We start from the raw sequence: 12,079 nt of genomic DNA on the forward strand, positions 1-12,079 counted from the left end.
TCTGTGGAGGATCTACTCAATTTTGTAATGAATTAGGGTAGTTGCCTCATGAAACAAAAGATATTCATCACCTTTTGTCATTGGTTAATCTAGAACTTGTGGAAATATCGAAATGATCAGGTGTTCAACGGGGTATTTCTTAATCCAACAAATAGTTTAGGGGCAATCAAGTCATTGGTTTTCTTTTGGACGAAATGCATGGGCAAAAGTGGATTATGTGAATGGAAATATTGGATTTCTTCTCTATTTCACTCTTAATGTCATTGTATCTCATTTCCTCTAGTCGATCTTTTCCTTTTGTTTGTTCCTTATGTTTGTTTTCTTGTTCTGTTCTCCTTCCCTCGCTAGTTTCTTGCTAAGTCGGAGTTATTTTTAATACAATTTGCCGTTTACAGAGAAGAAAAGAGACTAGGCATACCACCTATCAAGACATCAGTTGTGAACGTTTTACAAATTACATACCATTAATATTTGTTACTTTAAAGAGAAAACGTAACATGAATAATGACTGCATACATGTATCATATTATTATATTTATATTTAGACAAATGAATGGTAGCACTATTAACCTTTTAATACATTGTCTCGAAGGTTTTCTTAATGTCATATATACATTAATAAAAAAAAGTTAGAAAGTGATAGTATCTTATTTTAATATGTTTTACTTTGAATTTTTTTAAAAAAAATAGAAAACAAAATAATAACATCCAATCACAGCCCAAAATTCAAGATTCTCTCTTCTCTCCTCTGGCTACCCGGTGGCACATGGAAACTGGGGAGGAACCTTGGCGCAAGCCAAGGTAGGTTTTTAGTGAGAGTGGCACGCCCTAGCCACGGGTTTGACGACCCCACTGAGGCCTAATTAGGCAGTGTTTGATATACAATAACGTTATCCTCAATTGCTGAGATGTATCTTATTATTAAATTAATTTATGTCCTTTTGAGACGCCAATATACTAATAATCTCGTTTTTGAATTTGGCAACGTATCATAAACAAACAATTGACAGTTGTTACATCGATTTGTATTTAAAATAATTAACACATGCATCTGTCGAAAGCAATTACCATATATAAAAGAAGCTTTTTGTTTCAAGTTTCTCCTACATATATAAAATTACTTGAGAACTACCTCCACTCCCTGAAAATCCAGTCCTACGGTATGTCGACATACCTTCTTCCCGATCGAAATACATGCTACCAACCCACCTCTATTACAGCCGAAAACCAAATCCCTACAGAAGAAGAACAAGCCTACAAGAAGCTCGATGAAAAGCTCAAAGGCCTTCTTGCAACTCTCCCCAAAGACAAAGGCTGGAGAAGCGCAAACATCTATCTACACGAAGGTTTCTGGTTGAGTTCCCATGTTATCAAAGGCTTATTAATGATCCACAACTACTTCCATGTTCAATCCACCGACATCTTCCTTGCAGCTTTCATGAAGTGTGGAACCACCTGGCTAAAGGCTCTTATGTTCGCCACCGCTAACCGCCACCGTTACAGTTTTTCTGATCATCCCCTTCGTCGCAATGGGCCCCAGAGTGCTTTCCCGTTTCTTGACACACACATTTTTCTTGATTATCCGATAACTAAGTTTGAGCATCTCCCTTCTCCTCGAATGTTCGCCACACACTTTGCTCATAGCTTGTTACCGATCTCATTGTCATCACCTTCCTCGACATGCAAGTTTGTTTACGTGTGTAGGGATCCAAAAGATGCACTCATTTCCAAGTGGCACTTCATGAGCAAACTTAGGTCGAAAGAACTACCACCCCTTTCGTTCAATGAAGCTTACGAACTGTTCTGCAACGGGGTCTCTGAGTACGGACCATTTTGGGACCATGTGTTGGGATACTGGAAAGCTAGCCAGGAAGCACCTGAGAAGATCTTGTTCTTGAAGTACGAGGATATGAAGAGGGAACCCTCGGTGGAGCTGAAGAAGTTGGCGGCGTTCATGGGAATGCCTTTTTCGGCGGAGGAGGAGAAGAGAGGGGTGGTGGGAGAGATTGTGAAGCTTTGTAGCTTTGAGAATTTGAGTAATCTTGAGGTGAATAATGATGGTGGCGGTGCTCAGAAGTTTACGGCGCAGGTGGTGGTGGAGAATCGGGATTTTTTCAGAAAAGGGAAGGTGGGAGATTGGAAAAATTATTTGACAGAGGAGATGAGAGAGCGAATTGATTCGATCACTGAAACCAAGTTTAAGAATTCGGGGTTAACACTGGGTCTTACAAAAAATGCTTGATGATAATGTAAAAGTTTGTCTTTATTTATGGATAAACTATCAATTTAATCGTACTGTAAAATTTCGTCTTTATTAATCAAATAACCTATTACATAAGTTTATAATTACTTAAGTTCTAAGATATTCTTATTTATAACAAAAAAAATGAGATAATAGCAAACAAATATGAAATATCTTATTATTTTGATTATAAACGTGCGATTAGATTTACCATTGATTACTATCAAAAACTGAAATGTACAATGAAAATTCAAATTCACTAATACAAACGACAATATAAATCAATGAGGATGGCATTTTCTTTGTGCAATTCCAATTTAGCAAAACAAAATTGACTTTTTAGAATCACTTTTTTCAACTTCGAGCAAGCCGGCTACAACGTATATGTACTAACTTTTTCAACATAAGCCCACTCACCTCCATTTCTTTCGAAGCTAAACTACCACTATTATAACTTATAAGAGTGTTAAGTATAGCTTAGGAAAGAGCTTAGGATGGAAGGCGAGTGAGGTGATGTGATGCATTGATACAACCAATAGCACAACCCCACCAATTTAGTACCACACAAACTGACGCCCCAACGACATGGTTTTCCTGATTCAGGGTGAACACCAAAAAGTAAAAACAGCCAAGCAGAATGACGAGAGATGATATAATATGTTGATGCATTTACAATCGAAAGAAAGGAAAAGTATTTTAGTGCGGTTGTGTTTCGATTTTACATGATGTGTTTACTTGAACAATAATAATGTTGATGTTATAATCTTTATTTTATTTTTATTATTTTGTAAAATATGATTTTCATACTTAGTGATCGTGCATGGTTACTGAAAAACAAAAAGAGAGTATAAAATAGGGATAAACATTTGGACTGGGGAACTGGGTGACACCGGAATCGATACCAGAATCGGAACCGGATAGAACCATTGGGCTAAGACCGTGACAATATTCTTGAGGATTTTTGGAACCGGGAACCAGAACCGGTAGAACTGGCAAAAACCGAAACCGTTACCGAAATATTTCTCAAAATATGTTGTTATTTCTCGAGGATCGATTTCAACATTGAAGACCCTGCAAGAACCGGCACGGTAGAACCAAAACCAATAGAACTGGCGGTACAGTTCGGTTCTTATTTTAGACCAGGTTCGGTTCCCGGACCAGTTCTGATGCTCATCAGTATAAAATCTCGAAATGAACAGAAAAATAACAAGACTAAACTTATAAACTGAAAACTAAAACCGAAAGAACCATAAACTATCGACTTTATTATAACCGGAAATAAAAAAATAAGTTTGGTTTTGATTCTAAAATTAGATTAACCCCGACATAATATAACCTTAATTTAAAGAAATAGATACTTAGAGTGTATCTTTTATCTATTATCTATATAATTTAAGATTGAATTTGTTGATTTTCCACAATGAGCATATTTTTAGGCCACAAGTCCCCCTAATGAAGCTCTAACTGAGAATAATTATGTCTGGGAAGCCTTTGTTTGGGGAAGCCTTTGTTTTCTGACTTGTCGTTCGATTGGGGAAGTATTTTTGCTTGGTTGTGGTTATGTGTTGTATTTTATTCGTGTAATGACATGTTTATGATCCTCTGTTGATTGTTTCTTACTGTTCACATGTCGTCTAATTTATTGTTGCTCTAAACTATTGGAGAATGGTGTTTATAGACAAAACAAGTCAGAAATATTAATGTGAAAACCGGTCTCCTTTTTGGGTTACATTCAAGAACAAATATGAACAAAACTGAAAAACTGAAAAGAAAAATACAAGGACTCGTTTGTTAATTAATTAAATTTTGATTAATTAAACTAAACTAGGAGATTCTGGAATGTTCCAAATAAAAGAGTTACATATTTGGATTATTACTAATGTTAAGGATAATTATCCAGACCTTTATGTTTATATTTTCGAGTTTGAATCATTCCCTTATAAATAGAGATGCCTAAAACCAAAATTAAAATTCAGAAAATCAGTCAAGTCCCTAAAAACCCGAAGGTGTTCTCAAAGTCTTGAAAAACCCTAGAAGTTGATTACCTCACCACAAAGAAGGAGTCAACACACTGTGAAAAGTAAATTCCAGATTCAGATTGTTCTAATTCACGATGTGCGTTTACTTGGGTGATTTCAGTTTGTTGTTTGTATCCTGGGAGCAATCACAAAAAGGGATTCTACATTGGATCATCCAAGTCCAATCAACTTGTGAAATGAAAGAATTCGAAGCACACATGTGTATGTATTCGACGCCTCTTGATTTTGTTCATTTACTAGTTGCCTCAGTCTATTGAGGTCCTTTATAGTTCTGTTTGATATTGCTTCCACTATCTCTTTCATTGTCTACGGACTCTCATATCCAAATAGTGGTACCAAAGCAAACATGTTTATATTTATAATATTTAGGGTTTCTAGTTTTTATGTTTGAGTTTGCATGATCTAGATTTGATCTGGTTTTCTAAATGTTAAATAGTCTTAATTATTTTAGAAATTGCCTATAAATTCATAAGGGTTCTTAACTATCTCATCACCTTCGCGACATGTAGGTCACTCTACATGATGTGAAGGGTCAACATGGTGACTCCTAAATCTGCTTTCATAAATCACATCTTTATCTCAATTTGCGGTGCAATAGGTCCTCCTCCGTGACGCGAAGGATCTGCTCCCAGATAATTGTTTCCTCTCCCATATATGTATGACTCGATTTTAAGCACATACAAATTGATCAATTTTACTTAAACTGGAAATCTGAACTCTAATTCTTTAATTAATTAATTAAAGAATAGGTAATTAATAAAAAGTCGAAGACTAAATACATATGTTTAAATTAATAATTGACTTGTGTTGTAACATCCCAAAAATCATAGTAAAATTTTTTGCTTTTCAAAGACCATTTTTATAAGCCATAAGTCATACAAAACCACATCTCCAAACAATGTCATAAAAATCAGAGTATCTAAAACATCTCTCAATACAAATCCCAAGATGATGTGTACAATCACACCTTGTGACAACCCCAAACCTATTCCCGTTACAAATCCCATTTTCACTAACGGAATGCGTTAACATACGTTATTTTATGTAAAAATTTGGAATCGTCAATATCCGAATATCTAATTATATGCATGTCCTAATATCATTATAGGTAATATAACTCGTACGTGTTAACCTAGTTTAACCTAGTAGAGTCGTATTACTGTTTCAACCACTTCACCCGGGTAAAAAGTTTTAACCCCGTTAAACTTTAGCATCGGGTAGCCGTGTATCGGGTACAATAACCGAGACATATAAAAACGCTTGAACACTACAATTGAACTCTTTTACTACACTTTCACCTCTCTCTCACTACTTTCTCTCTGTAGACCCGAAATCGACCCCAAATCTGCGAATTTCCAACTTCCAAATGTAAGGATTCATCCCCTAACTTAATCTAAACATACTTTACTGCAATTAGAGTCCAAAATCATAAGAATCAAGGACCATAAAGGAGTTTACGGCCTAAGAAGCTTCATAGGCCGTAAACCCCCAAAATCATGCCAAAAACTTTGTTTTTACTTCCTTTAAGCTTATGGACTAGTTAAGGCATAAACCTAGGGGACTTTGGACACTAAAACACAAGGAATTAGAGCCTAAAAAGGAGTTTACGGCCCAAGCTTGTGCTTAGGCCGTAAACACCTCAAACACCCCAAAAACACTTGTTTAATGTCCCAAAAACTCATCTAGGATGTTTGGTAATTTAGACTTGACAACAAGGAAGGCTTAAATGCATCAAACAACACCATTTGATGGCAAAAAGAGGAGTTTACGGCCAAGGCTAAGCTTGGGCCGTAAACACCCATATTTTTGTGTCAAACAAGTCCCAAAACCCCTCAAATGCATGTAAGGATTTTAGCTAAGGTCTTTGGAAGTGTGTTGTACCATTAAACTTCACATTTGAACACAAAATGAAGAGTTTACGGCCAAGGATGTTCTTGGGCCGTAAACTCCCCAAAAATGTATGCTAAATTGTCCCAAACTCACTATAGGGCCTTCTAGGATTTATCTAAGGTGTATGAGACCATGTTGTACCATTAAAACATACATCTTGAAGGGTTTACTTGATTTTACGGCCCAAGAACAAGTCTTGGCCGTAAACTCCCCAAAAATGTCACAAATTATGATGTTTAATCCCTTATAATAGTCCAAGACACATACCACTAAATTAAGGAAGTGAAATAAGACCCTAATCATACATTTTGGAGTGCCACAAGAGTTTACGGCCAAGCCTAGGGGGTTTACGGCCGTAAACTCCCAAAGGATGGCCTTTGGGCCATAAACTCCAAAGGAGTGAGCTCATGGACCCTCCCGTAAATCAATCATGACTTTGTACCACTCCCGGGAACCCCTTATAGGCCTTAAAACCACGAAAACGATGCTAGAATGTCCAAATACTATAATGAAAAGCATAAGATGATTAACTTCTTGTAAAATACATATTTCATATGATATTAGGGTCCTAGGAGGTGCTCAAGTGGTTATTGGGTACCAAACGCTCAATCGACGCTTTTACCCGACTTACCCGATTCACCCGATTTCCGCGATTTCAGGTGAGTTCATACCCCTTAAATGAACCTTTCAAATGTTTTATATGTTTTAGGGGGGAGATACAAGTTGAATATACATGTTTATGAAAAGTTATACAAGACTATTTTTCAGATTACAGAATTAATCACATGTGATTCACAACCTGTAGTTCAAATCACATGTGATTTATCACTATGCTTTATAAATAAATCAATTGTTTTCAAAACTATCTTGGATTAACAAACAAGTTTTAAATGTTCCTTTCGAACAATACTTTTGTTTAATAAAACTCTTTATAAGAATGTAATCATACTAATATATTTATATAAGTAAGACTTGAAGGACTTAGGACCGATAGCTCGCCTTATTTCCTGTTTTCTTGTTTGATTGTGGGCTTAGGGTAGTGGTTATCCGTCTGATTGTCATTGTTTTCTTAGTTATATATCTCGTATATTAGTACGGATTATGAGTACTTCTTATTTCATTGAATACCTAAATCACTAACCTGATTAGAACCACACACACTAATTTAACTATAATAGGTATAGTTAAGGACTCTACCCCTTGTTTTCAACTATTACTCTACACTACTATAATTATCTCTATTATGAAGCAATACACTAATAAGAGAATACAATACAAGTTATACGAAAGATTACTACACTATAATACAAGAGAATGTACTAATCATGAGATAATTCATTAATCCACTACGGGATACTCTATACGCTACACACTATGCCCGAAGTTTTCCGATAGGAAGACGACACTATATGTATAGATCTATACGGGGCAGACGCTATTACATCCCGACTGATAACTTCAGTCCAAGCCGCTCAGGCCCAGGGATGCCTTTACTCTACTACACTATGCATGAGTGGGAAGGTCATGGGTGTCCGCTATTACTCACACTATTGGGAACATACAAGAAAGACACTATAACCGCACTAAAATACTAAAAGAAAGATGAAGTAATATCCTGAAGTAAATAAGTATCTAATACTAAAGGATGCTGCACCACTATTATATACTCCAAGAATAACTCACTATATTACATTACTTAATGGTGAGTCACTATTACACTTCTATGATAAATGGCATTCAAAGATAGAAACAACATATTTCTTAAAGATTTTCATTTACTATACAGTTCTGGAAAATACAGGATTTTCTAGGTTTTACCACTATTTATGATTTCAAACTTCAGTTTTCATACTAATGACTCTAATGCTTTTTATACAAGTACTCACACTAAACTCTTATGAACTCACCAGCTTTATGCTGATATTCTTTTCAAAATAACTTGTATCTTCAGGTCAAAGATAGACAGGTACAGCCGCAACATTTTTGGAGAAGATGGAGGATGCAAGACCCATCTCTTATTTTTGTTTACTTTTGGTGTTTGTTAAACATTACAAAACACACTTGTAAATACATTTACTATGTAAATGAAATGGTTGTATGTTTATTGCTTTTACTATTATACAATTGTGATGATACTGTACACTATGTCACCCACCCCGAAACGTATTCCGCCATTATCAGTTTTGGGGTGTGACAGATTGGTATCGGAGCATTGTTTATAGTGAATCAAGTATATCAACCTATAAAAGATATACGAACTATAAACACTTCGGGACTAAAACACTCTGACCAAGAATATATACTGTTAAGTATCTAAAAGATTTAACTAAGTATATACACACACATCACTATAAAATACAGAAGTCAGTATCGTCCTAGAACCAAACAAAAGTATTAAGATTGTTGGATAGCACAATTGAGCTTAGAGACATATGGTCACATTTAGGGGGATGTAGCCTGATCAACTACGTTTTCCTGGGAGTGACTAGCATGTGCCTAAGTTTGGTTGTGGTGTTGCAACAAGTCTAAAACTTACCAACACTACCACAATAACGTTAACATTAGAATACTATAGGAGTATTCTATACCTCTAAAAACATACATCTGTGAGAATTAAAAAGGGTCGTTACTGATGGAGCAATAGTTGCTAAATGGATACTTTCCGGTTACATGTGACTAGGGCGTTATAGACTTAGAATCTGTGATCTTTGCTTTACTTCTTGTTCCTTGTTTGGTTGTGGATTTAGAGTTAGGGTTAGTTATTCGACGGACTATCCTGCCCCAATCTCATGTAAGTAGTATGCATTATGCAAGTATTGGCCCAACTCGTGACGACCGTTTTATAAGTAATTTAGGTTAGTACGCCTATTAACCTTCTTTTCCCCTTTTCTCGCATAGATACCATGGCTGGCTTCCACCCTCCTGGCGACCCGTACTACCTAAACCAGGGTAATGGGGGATGGCTCAGTGAAGAGTCGGACGAGGATCACCCAATCCCCTTGGATGACCACCGAGCAGAAGGCTTTCCGGATAACTCCGACTCCGAGCCAGAAGTTAATAACCTACCCCCTGGAGTTCCGAACCCCAACCCCCGTCCGACATTTCAGGGCCCCACTCCTATGTGGGCCATATCATTGCATAGATGGAGCGAAGAGCAGGGTCAGCCCATGCCATACAATGGAGACCGAAGTTTCTATAACATAAACGAAGGAGGATCAGCAGATCAGGTTCTGCCCATCATGATCCGAAGGATTGCCAGAAATGTCGAACAGGGTCAAGCTGCTATAGGTCAAGTTGTAGAAGTGGATGCCAACTCAAATCTCAACACAGTTCGCATCCGCCAACTCGAAGAAGCCATGGACAGGACAAGGAGGACTAACGAGCTCTGCAGCACCAGCTGGCTGCATCTCGAGCCGAAGTTGGAGAACTCCGTGCACGCCAAAGGGCTCATGATCGACACCTTCAAGAAGTTATGCGTCAGCTAGCAGAACTGAGGATTCACCCGACAAGTAACCGTCACCAGTAGAGGACGTCTAGTTACCTCAATCTTTTGTTTAATGGATTAACCTATTCACTCTATGTTCCGTAAATCTATTGTCTGTAAACACTCCTAGCTTGAAAGTACCCTAGTCAAACCTCTAAACTGCCAAACCTTTTCTCTATGGTATGATGTAAGACCTATTACTAGGTCAAATTTTCATGAACTTGTGTTGCATCATGAATACCAATATATTGGCAGTTGATTTCTCTATTGCTATAACTCTCATCTTGATCTTGAATTATGTTGATTTAGTCCACGAAACACTCTATTCATATTCGCAATAGGCTCTTACTATTGCTATCATTTCTATAATTCTTCCAGTAAAGGATGCCTCCACGAAAGCGTCCCGCCAGAGGAAGGCCTGCAACTCAAAGCCCTACTCCACCACCCCCTCCTCCACAGATCGATCCGGTGCTATTCCAAACAGCGGTGACTGCGGCCGTGGCAGCAGCCATGGCCCAAATGAATTCTGGGGATGCGAGCGGTGGTAACTCTAGGTTCGGTGAAGTCCATCATCGAGTGCAGGGATGTACTTATAAGGATTTCATGAACTGTAAACCTACCTTCTTCGACGGTACTGGAGGAATTCTGACATTATCCCGATGGTTCGAAAGAACCGAAGCGGTGTTTGAGATGTGCTCTTGTCCCGAGGAGAGCAAAATCAAGTTCGCTACTGCTACCCTCACCAACAGGGCCTTGACATGGTGGAACGGCCATGTTAGTTCACTTTCCTTGGTCACAGCCAATGCTATGGGCTGGGACACTTTGAAGGACCTCATGAGAGGAGAGTACTGCCCTAGGGGCGAAGTTCAGAAACTTGAGGAAGAACTCTGGAACCTCAAGATGAAGGGGACTGATATAACGGCTTATATGGCCAGGTTTTGCGACTTGGCAGCTATGTGCGCCAATATGATTCCCTCGGAAAACAAGAAGATTGAACGGTACATCTGGGGTTTAGTACCTCCGTATCGAGGAAATGTTCTAGCTTCACGCCCTACAACTTTTGATAGCGCCAAGGAATTGGCCCAGAGTCTGATCAACCACGAAATCTCCTCCACTCCAGCGACAACAACCACAACAACCACTGCACCACCCGCTTCATCTGACAGAAAGAGGAAGCGATGGGATAAGATGAAGGGCAAGAAAACTCACACCTCCTCAAAGGACCAACAAATTGTGGCGGTCCATGCTGCCACCACCCTGACTACTCCAGCTGCTCCAGCCCCTCCGAAAGCTTACAGTGGAAACTTGCCCAAGTGTCCCAAGTGCCCTTTCCACCACAACGGCCCCTGCCGTGAACTGCAGTGTTCCAACTGCGATCGAAAGGGCCATACTATCCGATTTTGTAAGGCCCCTCCCAAACCTATCACGCAGGTTCCTGGTACGGGAGTGACCCCAGCTTGTTATGGCTGTGGAGAGGCGGGTCATTTTAAGAGAAACTGTCCAAAGACCACAAATGCTGGAGGAACTGGAAGGCTACTCGCTATCAGTTACAATGAAGCGGTAGCAGATCCCACAGTAGTCACGGGTACGTTTCTTCTCAACAACTCCTATGCCTGTGTCTTATTTGATAGTGGTGCAGAAAGAAGCTTCGTAAATCATAACTTTAAACACTTACTCAAACAAACCCCTCAACCACTAAAAGAAACATTCGTCGTAGAAATGGCTAATGGGAAAACAGAAAGCTCTAGCGAAATCTACATAGGGTGCACTCTCATGTTAGACGATCACTCATTCCCAATCGATCTTATGCCAGTCTCAATCAAAAATTTCGATGTCATTGTTGGTATGGATTGGTTGAGTCTCCATTTCGCTGATATCCTATGTTCCGACAAAGCCATTCGTCTGAACCTTCCGAATCACGAAACCCTTTTGATATATGGAGATAAGCCGAGTACGAGCCTTCGTATCATCTCCAGTGTTCAGGCTCAGAAATACTTACGCAAGGAATATCGTGCCTTTCTTACCCATGTCGTCGACACTAACTAGAAATCGAAAGATCCGAAAGACATTCCCGTAGTATGCGATTTCCCTGATGTCTTTCCGGAGGATCTTCCCGGCCTACCTCCCAAACGTCAGATTGAGTTCAGAATCGACCTAATTCCAGGAGCTACCCCCGTAGCTAAGTCGCCCTACCGTCTAGCGCCCGCCGAAATGCAAGAATTATCTGGCCAACTCGACGAACTACTCAGCAAGGGCTTTATAAGACCGAGTTTCTCACCTTGGGGAGCTCCGGTCTTGTTCGTGAAGAAGAAAGACGGATCGTTTCGGATGTGCATCGATTATAGAGAACTCAATAAACTCACGGTTAAAAATCGCTACCCCCTCCCTCGTATCGACGATCTGTTTGATAAACTACAAGGAGCA

The 12,079-nt window shown here is 38.9% G+C and overlaps 1 pseudogene; it reads left to right on the plus strand.

The window, feature by feature from the left end:
- Nucleotides 1-1,096: 1,096 nt before the first annotated feature.
- Nucleotides 1,097-2,338, plus strand: LOC145043127 (cytosolic sulfotransferase 5 pseudogene; annotated as a pseudogene).
- Nucleotides 2,339-12,079: the final 9,741 nt, after the last annotated feature.

The sequence above is a fragment of the Lactuca saligna genome, chromosome 4 (genome assembly GCF_052625555.1).
Source record: "Lactuca saligna cultivar CGN05327 chromosome 4, ASM5262555v1, whole genome shotgun sequence".
Lineage (NCBI taxonomy): Eukaryota > Viridiplantae > Streptophyta > Magnoliopsida > Asterales > Asteraceae > Lactuca > Lactuca saligna.